A 17962-nucleotide genomic window follows, 5' to 3' on the forward strand; every position below is an offset into this window, starting at 1 on the left:
TGTTGGTCTTGTCCGTAGTTGGGGTTTTGGCGGTTCGGTTGGGCTTCCGTAGGGTGGTCTTGTCGGAGAAATGCCTCCTCATTTGGTTTGTTGGACGCATTTCCTTCCCTGTTTTCAAGATCAGCGAGGTGTCTTGCCGGTAATATTAATTGGGAGGTAGTTATTTTGGATGGCCTTTTTCCAGTCATTTTTTGTTAACAACTCTGTCGACCCGATTGGTGTTACTCATAGATCATTCGATTGCATTTCTCCTTAACTTAAATGATGAAGCACTAACAATCACTGCCATTTTAGACAAATCCCCTTGGAGTACTTAGGCTACCTACCCTGCTCATTATACCAAAATAAATAAGATACACTACAAAATCACAAATTCTTTGCCCTAAAGAGTGAGGCAGATGGGCCAAACAAACCAATATTGGTCAGCACTTTCTTGGCAAGTGTGTGACTGTCTTTATCATGGCAATTAATCATCACATGATGTCCATCACCCAAATGCCACTGTTTTAGGATTTCATTCAATATCTGTTTTAAGTCAACAAAACTGTCATCGGCGGGACTTCTAAAACGTTACCACAGGTAGGGCCGACTGGTCGTCACTGAAACACATCAAAACTGGTAAAGATGGTAATTTTCTCCTGTTGTGTAATGACAGTGGCTGTGCAGATATTTGGCAAGCACTTTGAATTGTCCAACGATTCTTAATTCTTTCGGTAACAATACTCTGCTGAGACGAAGCATGTTCTGGAAACTTTAGCTTTGCTAGTACTTTCTTTGCATCAGGCTTCAGGTCATCATACATTGACGAAACTTCTTTTCGCAACAAAAGGTGAAAAACTAGTTTGAAACTTTTCTTCATGGTTTTTTTTGGTCAATAAAGTTGGGTTTCTGAATGCACTCTTAGTGTCACATATTGGTACCTGTGTTGGGTGGGTTTTTTTGTTTTTGGTTTTAAATATTTTGGTCTGATTTGGAACATTTTACATAAAAAGTACCAACACAAAATCTAATGCATAAATAATGAAAGTGATGAATGTATGACGATTATAAAAAAGCCTAAAGGATCATTTGCATGTGTACACACGTTTATGGTGGGGGGTGTGGGGAGGGGCATGGAGGTGGAAATCTGAAGTCATGTACATGTATACATTCATTTCAACTAACCTAATCAATGGTGTTACCGCAAACCTTTCTATAACCTATTCATAATACCCTAATGAATGCCCCATATTCAGGCCTAGGCACACCAAGCTGTGGAGTGGTAATCCCTCTAGTTGTGAGTGCCCCATAGGCTGACCTGGGATTGGTAGGGTGGACTCCATAGCGGAGGCATGTTTGCCATCCATCCCTTTTACTTTGGGTGCGTTCGTTTAGCTTCCCTGGGTCAACCCCGATGTTGCGTATTTTATGTTTTTCTAGGACGAACGTGGACACACAATTACCCCACGTTTGTCCTTGAACCAGAAAAAACTCCAGACACATCACGTGAGCCTTCCCGTGGTGACGTCGGTGCACCTCAGGGCAGCCCCAAGTAACCCAATCCACAAGTGGGGCTCTTGGGGCTGGCCCGAGGTGCACTGACGTCACCACAGGAAGGCTCAAGTGGTGATGTGTCTGGGGTTTTTTTCTGGTTCGAAAACGAACATGGGGTAATTGTGTGCCCACGTTCGTCCTGGAAAAAAAATAAAATACCCAACATCGGGGTCGACCCAGGGAAGCTAAACGAACGCATCCAGTATAAATCGGGTAATTCCTTAAGAGATGTGAAACAGCAGCCAGATGAATATGTATACATAAGCTCATAGACTTGGTTCGTCTCCAAGGGGTTAACCTGGGGGCTTGCAGCTTCTACTTCTTCTTCCTCCGATAAGCTGTTGGCAGACTCGTCCGGCGATGAAAACACTTCCAGCGAGAGGGCACGTGATGGGCCATTGCTCATACGTATTCCTTTTCCCTTACTGGTCCTTGTTGTGTGTCATACCAAAGTATTCTAAATGATATGATAGAGAGGTTGGATGTAAAACACTTGTAGAAAACAGTTTGTATATAATATGTTCCCAGTTTGTTGGAGATGTAGGTAATTAGTTGGAATTGTCTTGAGATGTTCCTTATCATCTATTGTGTTCCTTATCCGTTGTACAGCTTGGTCACCCTGCAGTGTATGCAGCCAGCTTTAATACCCATAAATATCTTCTCTTCTTCGAAGATAATTGATATCTCCCACAGTTACTTCAATGCCATCAAACTTTGCAACTTAGAAGCCGGCCATGTAACATCCATTGCCTGATGTCCCTAATGCAATCTTCGATTATAGTCTCAGCAGCTTGACAAGATTTGTCGTCGTCGGGTCTGAAAGATAGATACAGCGGAGGGTCATCGGCATAGCACCGGACATCAAACTTTGCAACACTAAACAAAATAATTTGTAAAAACAAAGCAAAACATTTAACAGTATTTTCGTGCAACTTCGATGACCTTTCCCCCTTCAGCCAGCCTTCCCGGCCCAATTGTAACCCAGGGTTACTTTGTGGTCCATTAAGCTTGTCATGATTTTTCTCACCGCATCTTTGACTGTTGAGCCTCCAATGAGCATCAGGTGGTTCATCTGCATCAAAAAGAACACTCAATCACACTCAATATGCATGATGGAATATGCTAGATTATGATACTTAATCTTTTTGTCTATACATACCTAATGTGAGTTAGTGCTAAAAGCGTGGTACTTGTGATATCAATACTCGTATGCAAACACACAAATATTGGCCAGTCAAACAGAACTTGCACAAGTTTAGAATATACATTTTTCAGAACACTGACTGACACAGTAATGTGATAAATGTTTCTTAAAAACATATATGTATATATCTCATCATATGCATAAAATAACAAACCTGTAAAAATGTTAGCTCATACAGTCATTGAAGTTGCAAGATTATAATGAAAGAAACAACACCTTTGTCACACGAAGTTGATTTATTTCGAGACCTCAAGGTGTAAATCTGTGGTCTCAAAATCAAATTCGTGCAAAAATACTTCTTTCTCAAAAACCTGTTCATCAGAGGGAGCAGTTTCTCACAATGTTAATACCATTATATATACCACAATCTAACATTCTAATAAAAACTTACCAAGGCATCTCTGGCTTTCTTTGTCTTCAAACTTTCCTCTAACGCGTCTACCTCTTCATTTGATATCAGAGGCAGATGAATATCTTCCGGTAGCTCCTCTACCTCTACTGTGTGGTTAAGTTTTGCCAGGATGGCCTGCTGGACCTTCCTTCGTCCGCTTATTAATTAAAATAAGGATGCGCTGAATCAAGTTTAACTTCAATTAACTGTTCATACTGTTTATTCCTCGACTTCCAATGTAGGAACTGTACACACACTGACACAGTAGTATGGTATCACAACACAAAATTAAAGAACCCCAATCACCAGCCAGATAGAGATACTGAAGATAAATGAGAAGAACACATATAAATAATCTGGAGGTACAGAGATATAAAAACAGAGGCTATTATTACGATACGCGAGTACATGTACATGTACACACAAGTTGTGCTCTGTAATGGTGTCTGTTTCCATGTATCGCACAGCCCACACATAAACTTTACCCAACTTGATGGCGAGTGTACATATTAACATTACACTACACACTGTATGTTGTGAACTTCACGTCACTGCCCAGCTTAAAACTTATTTCTTCCCGCAAAAAGTTCACATAAAGAACAACTACAAATATGAAAATGAGACTTACCACCAATCTCGTTGTTGTTTAAACACCCTTTTTATCTTATTGATGGACACCAAATCACACCAAAAAGCAAATATCAGCAACAATAAGTCAGCTATCTTTCAAAGTAACAACCATTCTCCACAATAATCGCAAAGCAAGAGGCCTTCTCGGATCTCTGCCAAGAACCACTTAACCTCTCATAAACACTACGCACTGAGAAATCCCCAATAAGCCAATTAATACATGTACATGTAATTAATCAAACTACTTTCTGTTGTCACCAAAACTTAATGGAGTTTCACATGGTATCAAAAATACACAAATTCTTGTTAATTCCATACCAAAACAATGTAAATGAGAATATGACATGGACAATTTTGTATCGCGGAGGGACTCATCCTGAGAGTGATACAGCACTAAGCCCGCGAAACGTTACGTTAAAGGGACGCTGTATGTAAAATGGTACACTTTGGAAACGTTGATTAAAGGGATGCTGTATGTAAATACCTCAAAGGCCGTTTCCCCACGTTATCAACAGAGAGAAAACTATTGTTACCAAGGTTGTAATCAAAAGGGGCAACATGATGATGTTCACGGGTTTTGACAGGTAGCACAACACATTTTTTAGCATTTAAGTCAATATCGCAAGTTGTACTCCAGTTAAAAATGGCGTTGAGATCATTTTGCAGAGCCAGGCCATTTGGTCATCAATGGTGGATAAAAGCGCAATTCGTATATATCAAAAAGTCCCCGTTTGTTTCAGCTCACCCTGCCCCATTCTACTCCTTAGCGGCTAGTGCTCCTTCAGGGGTTGCCCTTAACCTTTTTTTTTCAACTGGACAGCAGGACCAGTTGGCTTGATTTTTCACTGGTCCGCCAGGTTTTTGACTGGTCCGTCAATTTTTTTTATATATTTTTTTTTAACTAATAGTATACTGTTGTATACCAACTGCTCGATATCCGATCGTTGCTATTTCAAAACATGAATTGCAACGTCAACTTAACTGAACTGGAAGCCATACTTTATTTTTGTGTACCAAGTTATTGTTTTCGTAAGGGGGCTCTCTAATTTGAGAGTATTTTTTTTTTTCAAAAATTAAATAACAATAATATTGTTAAAATTAATTAAAAAACAGGCCAAATTATTTGTCAGAGCAAATTGGAAAATTTAATACGATCTTTATTTAGGTAGTTTTTTTAGTCCACGGTTTATTGTAAGCATTCGACATCAAAGTAACACGAACTTTTTTATGAAAAAAAATTAACGTTTTACTAAACAAACAAAAAACCACTTAAAGGAACACGTTGCCTTGGATCGGACGAGTTGGTCAAAACAAAAGCGTTTGTAACCGTTTTTTATAAAATGCATATGGTTGGAAAGATGTTTTAAAAGTAGAATACAATGATCCACACAAGTTTGCCTCGAAATTGCGTGGTTTTCCTTCTACTGTGCGACCTAACATGGTCGGCCATTTATGGGAGTCAAAATTTTGACCCCCATAAATGGCCGACGTGTTAGTCGACGAGGTAAAAGGAAAACCACGCAATTTCGGGGCATGTTTGTGTGGATCATTGTATTCTACTTTTACAACATCTTTCTACCCATATGCATTTTATAAAAAACGGTTACTAACGCTTTTCAAAGACCAACTCGACCGATCCAAGGCAACGTGTTCCTTTAAAAACCGACTGTTAAATAATCATTAACTTTTTATGTATCGTCTTCAAATCCACGGTGGGGAGGGTTACGTACAACCGCTCAAGTTATTTTATCATGTATAAACACTGCCTATTATTGTAGTTTTAATAAGTATTCATAAACATAATACATCGTACCATCCCGTACCGATAATCGAAGTTCCCAAAATCCACGCACCTTGATCAGTCATTGCTCTCTTTACTGTTGCCATCAGCTCCTTATATATTGGTCTCGGTTTTATTCAGTACAGGTTGCAACAGCAAGAGCTAACTTATCAATTGTGTCTTTGAATGCCTGAACTACTGATGACATATCCAAGGATGACATTTGTCTTAACCCAAGTTTTCTTGCTGAACCATTAGCCAAAGTGACTTGTAAAATTTTGGTACTTTAAGTGATACTTGGTTGTTTTATCACAATGGATGCAGTTTCACAATGCATCCTCCTGTGGTTTGTTCATTTGCATTTCATTCCCTATTTCTTGCTTATACTGTAATTTTCGGATTATAAACCGGGGTTTATATGTTGATTTTGACATTTTTTTGAACTCTTGTGGTTTATTCTCGGGGCGGCTTGTAGGTCGACGTACAAATATTTAAGAGAAAAAAATGGATTTTTTATAAGAAAGATCGTTTGTAAAACATTCTAAATATTATTTGTTTTAAGAAACGAGAACAAAAACCTGCAAAAGATGCCTGTGTGATGATAAAGTCCTGTTGAAAATGCTTGTTGAAAATCCCACCCCATTTGTATTCCATGTTTCCTTTGTATAACGTTAATCAACCGCCGTCAGCGCCCTCGCTCAGTGAAACTTGGGCTAGACTAGACTGGTCCCCGTCTATTTATCCTCACAATATATATATGCTGACGTCAGACATTGAGGCTGCACTCGTGTCAGAGCGAAACAGACTGGTCCCCTGTCTATTTATCTTGGGATCCCTACATACTGATGTCAGACTTCCAGGCTACACTCGTGACAGCCAGCGGTTTCTTCAGCTCAACCACAACATCAGAATGGTGAATGGACGTACACAAAGAACTATGCCGCGCCTGGGATCAAACAAAACGTGTTCAAACCGCCCTCATTGTTGAGTCCATTAACCTTGAACATGTAGCGGGAGTTGTGTAAACTCTGAAGGGCAGAGTTTCTTATCTATTACTGGTCTCACAATATTGGGCGTGATTTTAAATAAAGGGTTCTTTTAATACTAAATCTTGTTGGGTTTTAAATAAAGGGTTTTTATTAATTGTAATAATTTGCGGATTTAAATTGATGCCAGAATAATCGGGCATGCTGTACTGCTTATACTATTACTATTAATACTTTTAGGTCCTCCTTTTTTTTTTAATGAAGGGATTCGAAATTGATTTGGTTTATTAATCAAAGGTATTTTGTTGTTACTTTATAATTTATCGGGATTCAACAGGGGTTGGGTTTATTAAATAAGGGGATTTTTCTCTCAGGGGCCAGGTAATCCACTTTTTTAAATATTTTATTATTTCACTTTGCTCAATAATCTCTTTTTGGAAGTAGTGGTAGCTCTGAAAAGAACTGTTGGTTTTGTTGGATGTCTTGATCCATCTGGTTTCTCACAAATCAAAACCCTCGAAGTCGCTGTCTTCGCTGTCGCTGCAAAACAGAGCGGCCAGCTCCTCCACACTTCTCTGCCCACTACTGCATCACATCTCTGTTCATTCATTCTGCAAACTTGAAAAAAAAAAAATGTTTTATTAAGTCACATAATAAACTTTCTCAAAATAATTTAGGGAATTTAAGAAAAGTTGGAGGCGGCAATGGAATAGTTTGAATGATTGGTTATAAACGCCTCATCCTCCCTGTCGCTTTGTACGTGTGCAGACCCTCCGCCATCACCAGAGGGCAGTTTCTCTTCTAGTAAACTTTCGCAAAATAATTAAGGGAATTTAAGAAAAGTGGGAGGGGGCAATAGCTTGAATGATTGGTTTTAAACGTACCTTTCTTGTTACACACAACCACCACACCAGAGAGCAGCTTCTCTTTAGGTTTCATGATGCGTTTGAAAATAACCATCGGCTTCAGCTTTCCTGCTAGTCGTACATGCTATAACCACCGTGAAGTGTGTTTTTTCATGTCCGGTGGTGGTTATATAGTCACGGTCGACGATCCCTTCTCGGTGACAGTTCTGTTCATGGGAGCGTCAAACGTCATAGGCACCTCATCCATGTTCAGGATCTTGTCCCTCGAGAGTGCCAACCTGGTGATGTTCTGTTCCACGAAATCGACAAAGTTGTTCATCAATCCCTGCCATTCTGGAGGGAGCCGCTGACCGACGGTTGTTCTGGCACGCACGGACAAGTCATTTCTCTTCATGAAACGATGGCACCAAGCAGGACCACCAATAAAATTGGTGATGCCGCGGTCTTCTGCAATCTGCCTTGCTCTAGCCCTGATGACGACGGTGCTCAATCCACACCCTGCCTTGCCGAGCACAAACACCTTGACATCTTTCTCTAGCTCAAGCCGAAGAGAAAATCTTTCTTTCACATTCCCCGCTTTGGTCTGGCACAACACTGCAATATAGGATGGGGGGGGGGGGGGGCTGCCAGCTTACAAAAAGATTGCTATCCTATAATAGATCCTTTCAATTACGATCAACAGTGTAAATTTCAATACATTTCAAGATTTCAAGTAGCATATCCTGGATCTCTTGCGCAATCTTCGAAGTCAGTGCTGAAATGATATATTCATACTTTGTCTTCTCCGCCGTAATGCCTCTAGTGCCAAATTGGGCTTCAACCTGCGCAAACCAGACATAAGGGTCTGCAGGCCAGTATGCAGGCAATTTCTAACTTCAATGTCTGTGTTACTTCGAGAGAGACTCCTGTGCATGTGCAGGGCTGGGGTACGTGATTGCCCCCTCACCAAAAAATGCCTCGTATGGTTCTCAACCTTAATCCAGCGCAGGTATCAAAGGGTTATGGGGGGGGGGGGGCTGGTGTAAAAGGGGCTTCCCCATGCATCAATGCCCACATAGCTTTGGGCTTGCCGGTTAACTCCAGTAGGGCTACCGGGATGGAAGGGCATGGTTCTGGCGACGAGGGGGCTGACATCAGGGGCGTAGAGAGCGACAAGACTGCTGGTCCTGTGATTTCAGCTTCCGCCTCGTCATGACATCCTCATCTTCCCGGACTCGGTGTGCGGAGGTGCTGTGTGCTTCCATCACAGACTGAGGGCGTGCTATATAACTACCTGCACTTCCTTGTCTTCCCCCCCCCCCCTAGTTCACCTAAGACAAGCACCGTTTTCCAAGATGACTCGGTTTCTGTTTTGTTGCAAATATTTGTGGTCAGTGATCTTTATTAGTATATCATGATGTCCTGGAAAGGAAATTGTGTAAGTCGTAGAGGAAAACATTTAATTTCCATTTAGAGTGAAAAGGAACATGATTTCCTCACGTCTTTATGCACAAAACAAGGCACATGACTGTACCTCATGCAATGGCCGCGGTGCTCAACATGCGCACTCGGTGCGCGCCTGAATTGGTGTATAGACTGTCTGGGGGTATTGATGAATGCAAAATATTGACAACTTAGTGTGTTAATTGCTAGTCACCTCAATTTGAAATTGTCTTCGTCTTCCTCTGTATGCTGACATCCTCCGGAATCATAACTTGTGTCTCTGATAATATAAACAGAAAACAAAACTAAATGTTAAAGTATCACCTTGTAAACGGTGGTCTTTGTTCAAGTCAGTCACTAAATGGATAACTTGGATATGATGCAGTCTTGGGAAAATTGTAAGTCAAATAATGTACTCCTAATGTAAATCACACATTCCTCAACCCTCAAAGGTTTACCATGCAAATATAAATCCTAAATAGTAAACAATATGGCAGTTTGGTTTATATTCTGCCTTTGGATACTTGAAGAGTTGTTTCCCCTCATTATAATTGTTTGTGGACCATCATCCTGGTTATTGTCACACATTCTTCCCTTATGGCACTTTGTGTTGCATACCAATCCAGGCTTTTTACAAGAAAATTTCTTGTCAAAGAACCATATCTGCAACCACATTTCATGGAACTTCCTTGTGTATGTTTCCTTGATAACAATCTCACTGCCTCGCGCCTTGACATCAGCTGCTCAGTCTGCCATCTACTATCATTGGAGTCAAGGACAACATCATTTTCTTGCAATTGATCCAACCAATAATACCCTTTATCACACCATATTTAAACCTTATCTTGTAGGTGCGCTGGGCATCTCCTGCTTCATCAACAACAGCTCCTGCAATTCTCTTGACACATGTTTGCACTCTGTCTTCTCTAGGTATGGCAAGCTTACTTTGTCCCAAACTTTAAATTCTTTTCTTCTGCCGCTATGCTTGCTTTTAAATTTGCTTTTCATTTAATTTATAGATGTCAGGTAATTTGAGTGGCCGGATGTTCTAACTGCCTCATGTGATTTCACAGTTGTGGGGTAGGGAATCTCAATGACGAGCTGGCATAAGTTAAGGGCTCGTTGGATCCTTTATCTTGAAAGATGTCACCATGAGGTCCTGATGTCCCCTGTGGGCAACTGAATGGACTCTACCATTATTTTATTTTTTTTATTTTTTAGGTGTTCGGGCCAACAGCCCGGAACACCTCTTATTTTTGTTCGGTTTTTTTTTTTTATTGATACTTCTTCTTCTTCTTCTTCTTCTTCTTCTTCTTCTTCTTCTTCTTCTGTACGTCCCTTGTCCCCCTACAAAAACATCTTTCCAAACATTGTATGAACTTGAAACTTCACACATAGTTAGATATTTATTAGGAGAAGAAACCGTGTGAGTTACGTCATGATGACGTCATCAATTCTTGAGTTATGAATATTCAAAGTTTATTAATTCAAAAAATCGTAACTTTTGATCTACATGAGGGATTTTTACAATCGAAACATCATCGGAATCGTCATTGAAAACTCCGTAAACGCCTCACAGACATGACCCCATTTTGATGTTGTCTTCCGGCTCAAAAGAGAGGTTGAAAATTTCAAAATTCACGTCTAAAGAACAACGTAAATCCCCATTGGTATGTGCATAAACATTGCACGTGTATTAGCGGTGCAGCAGAGCACGCTCCAGTGATCGTCCATTCTGCTTATAAGCGGCGATTGTCCGCTAAAAAAATCACACTTCCCAAGCACATATAAAGTTGAAACTTCACACATAGTTAGATATGTATAAGGAGAAGAAACCGTTTGAGTTATGTCACGATGACGTCATCAATTCTTGAGTTATGAATTTTCAAAGATTATTATTTCAAAAAATCATAACTTTTGATCTACATGATGGGTTGTTACAATCGACACATCATCGGAAAGTTCGTTAAAAACTCCGTAAATGCCTCGCAGACGTGATCCCATTTTGAGCTCGTCTTCTGGTTCAAAATCGAGTTTGAAAGTTCACAATTTCTTGTATAAAGAACTACGAAATTTCCCCATTGGTTGTGCGTAACACTTGTGGCGTACACGTGTAGTGTATTAGGCATAATTTATTTGGTGGCATGCTGCCAAGTTTGTTGTACTCTGTGCCATAGTGTGATATGCATAGAGCTATATAGCTATGCAGAACGCTGCGAAAACGATTTCATTTCAATCTTCAGCGTCAAATTGTTCAAATGTTACCCTTCTGATGGCTTAGTGGTCAATGTGGAATTGAAGACGAAGTTTCGCTGAGATGGCCACCTACTTCAGTGATTCGTGGGACTTTTAATTATGTGAGAAAACAACAGTACAAAATGACGAACATTGGTCATGTTTTGGTTAAACACCGAGAAGAATATAGACGTTACATCGATCGACCACTCCCCCCGGGTGAAGGGCGTTTTGGGCCCACGGAATTCACGTCAGTATTACGATATCTATTACTTCTTGAACTTAGCATAATCATCAATTGTTTTGATTATTTGTTAAAACAACTATCCAAGTTATTTTGAGTTAAATATTTTGAAGAAAAAAAATCTCTGAAATAACATAAGCCCTTTCAAACTTTCTCTAGTAGGAAAGGACGTTACGTAAACTAATCTATTTCTACCTCCATGCACAGACATGGATGTTACAATACAAAACATTCAAAGAAAACAGAATGGTTAAAGCATAAGGCCCAAGCAATTAGGAGTGGTCTTGCTAAAATAAACTGCCGGATTAAACAAAACTTTAGTACAAACAAATCAATAAAACAATCCAGATTTTCATCTTCTTCTTCTCTTCGTCCCTTGTCCTCGAACAAAAGCACACTTCCCAAACTCGCATGAACTTGAAACTTCGCACATAGTTAGATATGCATTAGGAGTGGAATAATGTGTTTGTTAGGTCATGATGACGTCATCCATTCTTGAGTAATACAAATTCAAATTATTATTTCAAAAAATCATTATTTTTTATCCACGTTTTTTTTTTTTACTTTTTTTTAAAAAATATTATCAATAGAGCGCGAAAAAGCTTCATGAAGAATAGTCTTCGTTCAAGGCGGTTAAAACATACATGCCCCTTACAGTCTTTTCTTCAGTCGTCAGTCAATATTTCCTAAGTTCATATTTCCTAAACTACATAAGCTATTTTGACAATCTGTACATCATATGAAAGGGCTTTACGTACTTGACAGAAATGGATATGTTGGTGAACTTTCGTTGACCTTTTGACCTGTTTAAACGGGAAGTGACTGTGAAATGATTTGAAAGGGCGTGGTTTATTGTCTTTTAGGTCGAAATAAACATCCTTTGATGCTTTACCATCACACCATACAAGTCTGGCAAAGGTCTGGTTTAAAACAAACATTACAGATGACGTCACCAAACATACACTTTTACTAGATGACGTAATCATGTGGTTTTGACAGTTTTTGTAATTTGAATCATTTATTACAAATCTTGAGAACAAAGCAAGGTGTAATATTTGTTTTTTAATCCAGGCTTTTACTCCCGGAAACCGAACACCTTGAGTTTGTTCACAAACTCTCAATCTCTAGTTATATTTTATTATCTTTATTGCACAAATACATTAAATAAATTGGTGCAAAAGGAAAGCCCCAGACAGGCACATAGGCCCACTCAATGGGGACCTATGTTGACACATTAAAAAAAAAAAAAAAAAGGGACAACTACAGGTGAACAACAGAAGAAAATAACAAAATGCTGTAATAAGTAAATCAAATCCGAAGGAAGATAGAAAAACTACAAAATAAAAATGGCAAAAAAATTATTGCACAAGCATAATAAACATATACAGGAGAACCATACTATCCAAATTAAACATTTTTTTTTAGTAAGCTGTGGGTGTTGTAAAATGTTCTAATTTCATTATTATTATAAGCTCAGCTGTTGATTAATATAAATTTCACTTTGGATGTCTCCAGCTCCATGGGCCAAAACTTGAAACTCGCAATTCTAAAACTTGACAGAACTCCAGAGTTCATGTCTTCGAATCTGCCTCCAAGGCTGGCGTCAAGTCTTTTCAGAACGTTAGTCATAGCAGAACTAAGATCTCCCCCTCTGGTAAGCTTTTCACCTTCGAAAATAGCCTCATCACCAAAGTCAGTCACCCTTGGGGTCACATTTTTGCACAATAAGAACAAAAGTAATGTTAACAAATTTATGCATACATGTTTTACTTATTAATGACGTATGAAAAATAAATAGAAACACTAAGACCTTTGAATTTATAGTTACCTGGTTTTGTATTTTGCAAGAGTTGCGACTGCTCCATCTATTGAAGCTGCTACCTCGGCTACATTGATGTTCGTCACTTGGGCTGCAAGTGATATCATAGATAGGACGGACACCAAATCTGCCATGAAGTGTGCAAACTTAAGCAGATCATGACGGTGTAGACACTTCTCAAAATTCTTGGCCTTTGCTCTTACATTTATCGACATACCTGGCTCAGCTTGAACCTAAACAAAATAATTTGTTTTCAAATTTTAAATTTAAATTGGAGTTTAAGTTTCAAATATTTGGTTTTGTTTATTTGCAGTTCAGGGTTAGACAACTGTACAACATAGTCAGAATATAATTAAAAATAAAACAAACCTGTTGTAAGTGTGTCATCAGGGATTTATAACTCTTCAGGATCTGATTTATAGCCCTCAGAAGGTGGGGCAGCCATCTCGTACCACTCGCTCTGGGTGGGATGGCTACTTGCTGCTTCTGTGCCTCTGCAGCAAGTTTAAGGCCACTCCTGTTTTTTGAACTGTTGCGGTAAAATAGATACAAATTTTGAAGCAGATTTGACAGCGTGGTGTACAGCACCACTGGCTTCAAAGCATCTTTGAATGCGAGCTCCAATCGGTGGGCAGTTCAGTGCACAGCTTGGACTACTGGACTGTATTGTTTTATCTGAGTTGCCACTACGTTGTTTCATCCAATCATGACCGAAGCGCCATCTGAGCCAAATCCAACAAGTTTCCTCCTCAAAAAGTCATGGTCAATCTGTAGTCGCTTCTGCAGACCATTGATGATGCATTTTGTAATTGACGCCGCGTCAGCTTTAGCCACGGTCTGGATTCAACAAGGCAGGTGCTTGAAGTCCCGTCGATGCTGTAGCGCATGTACAAAATCTTTGCTTCAGTTATTGATGCATCAGTCGAAATCAAGGAGATGAACTTGGCCTGGTTAAAGTATCCTTTAGCTTCAGACGTTCAACCTAATTAAACAGTGTTATAAAAAAAACAATTACACTTAAAGATAAATAAATCAATCGGTAAAGCAACCTGCTTTCAAACTATGAAAGTTAAGTCTTCACTGTCAGTGCGTCACTATTGAGCCCCAAATTGGGCCTACTTTTGAGCCGCGATTTTGGCATTGTGGTTTACATTGGCCGAACTTAAAACCTGTGCCGTTTTGTAATTGACAGCGTTGATCGTCAAGCACTTCATCAGCCATGCCGCAACACGAATACGTTACCAAGTCGTCCCGCCCCCTAAATATTGATGGCAGCGGAGAGCCACATGAGCAGTTAAGACCACCAACCAATCAATTGGCAGAAAAATGCATATTCATTGATGACTGTGTATATTATATCTCTTGTGATGGTTGTCCGCTCATTATTTTTGGCTTGTTCAGATACTCAAAATTGTGGACACTACACCTCATTGATAAAAGACTGTGATTGCTACCGCTAATTTCGAACCCTGCCATCATATTCTTGCAATTGATCCAACCCATAATACCCTTTATCACACCATATTTAAACCTTATCTTGTAGGTGCGCTGGGCATCTCCTGCTTCATCAACAACAGCTCCTGCAATTCTCTTAACACATGTTTGCACTCTGTCTTCTCTAGGTATGGCAAGTGTTACTTTGTCCCCAACTTCAAATTATTTTCTTCTGCCTCTATGCTTTCTTTTAAATTTGCTTTTCATTTAATTTATAGATGCCAGGTAATTTGAGTGGCTGGATGTTCTAACTGCCTCATGTGATTTCATGGTAAACAGTTGTGGGGTATAGGGAATCTCGATGACGAGCTGGCATAAGTTAAGGGCTCGTCGGATCCTTTATCTTGAAAGATGTCACCATGAGGTCCTGATGTTCCCTCATGGGCATCTGAATGGACTCTACCATTATTTTATTGTTTTTAATTTTTAATTTTTGTTTACCTTCATTAAACACATACAAATAAATTGGTGCAAAAGGGAAGCCCCGAACAGGCACACATGCCCACTCAATCAGGACCTACATTGACATATAAAAAAAAAACCCACAAGGGCCAACTACAGGCAAAAAACAAAAGAAAATTACAAAATATTGTAACAAGTAAATCAAATCACAAAGAAGATTGAAAAACTACAATATAAAAATGGCCAAAAAGTATTGCACAAGCATAATAAACATATACAGGAGAACCATACTATCCAAATTAATCATCACTGGCTGGTGAGTAGTGGCCAAAGAGGCCAGATTTAAAAAGAGAAAGAACTTGTGAGTTTCTAAGGCAGGGTGGAATTACTTTCCAGGAATTGTAAATGGGATTTAAATAAGTTTCCCTAAAAATACCAGTTTTACTTTTGTTGGGAATAAGATAGGGATAATTGGACCTCAGATTGCGGGAACCGGTGTTATGGAAGATGGAAGATGACCTGGTCATTAATTGTAATAAACATCAACTATGGAGGCCCTTGAAAAAGAGAACATTGTCCTTGTTGAGTTAGAGACGATCTTCAAAGCTGAGGTCTTATTCTTTCAAACGCTCCTCATACGAGGTCGAACTTCTCAGAATAAATTTGATGCTAAAGGCCTGAGCTCTTTCACTTGCACTGTTCAGGCCTTTAGCATGAGGGTTCCAGACTTCGAACCCATCATCCAAAATGGATCTTACGTGCACTAATTAAAGAGTTTTACGAGTAACAGTATCATGAACATCAAGACATTGGTTCCTAATCATGCCTTAAATGTGGTTTGCTTTGCAAACCATTTTGTTGATGTGCAACTTCCAACTTAAACGGTTAGTCACTATAAATACCAAGATCATTCATATTGCAGGCCTTCATTTTAATAAATCTGAGGAGAGCTGTGCATCGTTCTCCTTAAATCAAAAGGTAAATTAAGGAGAGCGGTGTTAAAATCGCTCTTCTTAAATCAAAACAATGAATTAAGGAGAGTGATTTGCACTCGCTAACAAAACGCAAGTTAAAAGGCCCTGGACACTATCTGTAGTTATTCAAAATGCCAACTAAAGGTGTCTATGCCTTTAATAAATACATACTCAAGAAAAGGAACACAACATTCACCAGTAGTTAAACTTTTTCTTACTCAAATTAAAGAGTTACTTTAATCATGAAACCTTTTTTATAACACCTCTGACAAGTCCATTTTTTTTGTAAAATAAAAACCCAGAGTTGAGAGACAAACAGTGACACACAAAGTCACATTTTAATGTTTGTTATTGAACAATCACAACTGCGAAACTTGACCACCAATTTGAGCTGTTTGATAATATAATGATATTGTTTGAATGGTGATCGGGTTTTACGGCCAGTAATTATTCAATGAAAAATAGCCCAATTTCATCCTTCATCCAATTTCATCTCTTGCAAATTTGATGACCAATTGAGCAAAAATTTTTCACAGGTTTTTGAAAATTACCAAAGGTGCCTTTAAAACTAACATGTTTTGATATTTGGTTTTGTTTTGATAATAATGTGAACAGCTTTGCTGTCTACTTGGAAAAATCAAAAAATTGAGTCATCTGAAGTGTCATCAGGGTAAGTGGCTGACTCATCTTCGGGTTCGGATCCACCGCTGTCACTGTCGGAGCTGCTGGTAGACTCTTCACTGTCCGAAATCTGCTGGTAGGGGTTCACTTCAGAGAGTTTCCTCTTCTTTGGACTATCATCCGACACTCGGTTCCTCCTCTTCATCAAAAACACTTTGAGGGCATCTTCAAGGATCTACTCACGCTCGAGCTCCTCCCAGGCATGATGGTTGGTCTTGATGAGAAGAGTATCCTCCATGGTGTTGTGGTTGAGGGAGAGCCTTCTGTCAGACAGCATTGATGTCAGGATGCTGAATCCACACTCCACAGTGCTGTTGCAAACTCCAATAGCCATGGCGACCTCAACAAGCAGGCATATGTTAGGAATGTCATCCCTTTTGTATTGGATAACCTGACCCCACATATCCTTGGCCTTCATACCTCTGTAGAAGGTTTTCTGCAACACTTTTAGCATCTGCCACTCTCGCTTGATCTTGCTGGACTGGAAATCAACAGCAGCCAAAGAAGTTGAGAAGTGAGCAGCAACAACTTCCATCGCTTCCACCTCGGCGGTTATGTCTTCCTCTCTCCAAATAGCAGGATTCAGCCAAAACATGCTAGAATACACTATGAAAACCTCCTCCGTTAAAATTGCACTTTCTCCATTGTTTCACCGTCCGGAAAGTTCAGGCCAGATCGCCTCCGTTAATTTAATGGCTTACCTCTCCGTTGAATTTCTCATTGGGTGTTTTAACGGAGCCGATCGGTGTTTCAACGGAGCCGATCCCCGGCACAGGTTTCTTTTGTCATACCCATTGTTCAGACCAACAAAAGCAGTTTTAGCAGGTCGTGGATTCAAGGGAGCACCCGAGCTCACGGTCTCCAAAGCAGCTAAAGGGATTATGATTTTATAGGTTGCTATTGCTAGACATGAACCGTTATATTAGCTCTTTGGCACTGAGTGACGTCTTGGGTATAAAATGGAGCTCCCTTCCTCAACAATAAATTAGTGCAAACAACACTACAGTAGGAAAAAAAAACACTGAGCTGTTTTCACCAAATTTACCTGATTTATAAAGCTGGCACTGCAGTCCGTTCATAAATTCCAGGTTAAAAACTACTTCTTAAATATCTTAGAGGAAAATCTTGCGTTTACATTCAGTTAAAAAAATGGTAGGCCTACTGGACAAAAAATGAGAACGTACACACTGCCGTCTTTTTAATACACATGGTCTTACGATTCAATGGGTGTGCGTTCGTTAGCTTCCCTGGGTTGACCCGGTATATGGCGTTTTTTTTTTCTTTTCTAGGACGAACGTGGG

General features: G+C 39.6%; 1 protein-coding gene and 1 pseudogene across 1 annotated transcript in view; one reads left to right on the forward strand and one right to left on the reverse strand.

Moving 5' to 3' along the window:
- LOC139940856 (uncharacterized) overlaps positions 1-17962 on the forward strand; it is a 101731-nt gene that overhangs the window by 36666 nt on the left and 47103 nt on the right. The window lies entirely within an intron of this gene.
- On the reverse strand, positions 7557-16806 carry LOC139940850 (E3 SUMO-protein ligase KIAA1586-like; annotated as a pseudogene).

Source organism: Asterias amurensis, chromosome 8 (assembly GCF_032118995.1).
Source record: "Asterias amurensis chromosome 8, ASM3211899v1".
NCBI lineage: Eukaryota > Metazoa > Echinodermata > Asteroidea > Forcipulatida > Asteriidae > Asterias > Asterias amurensis.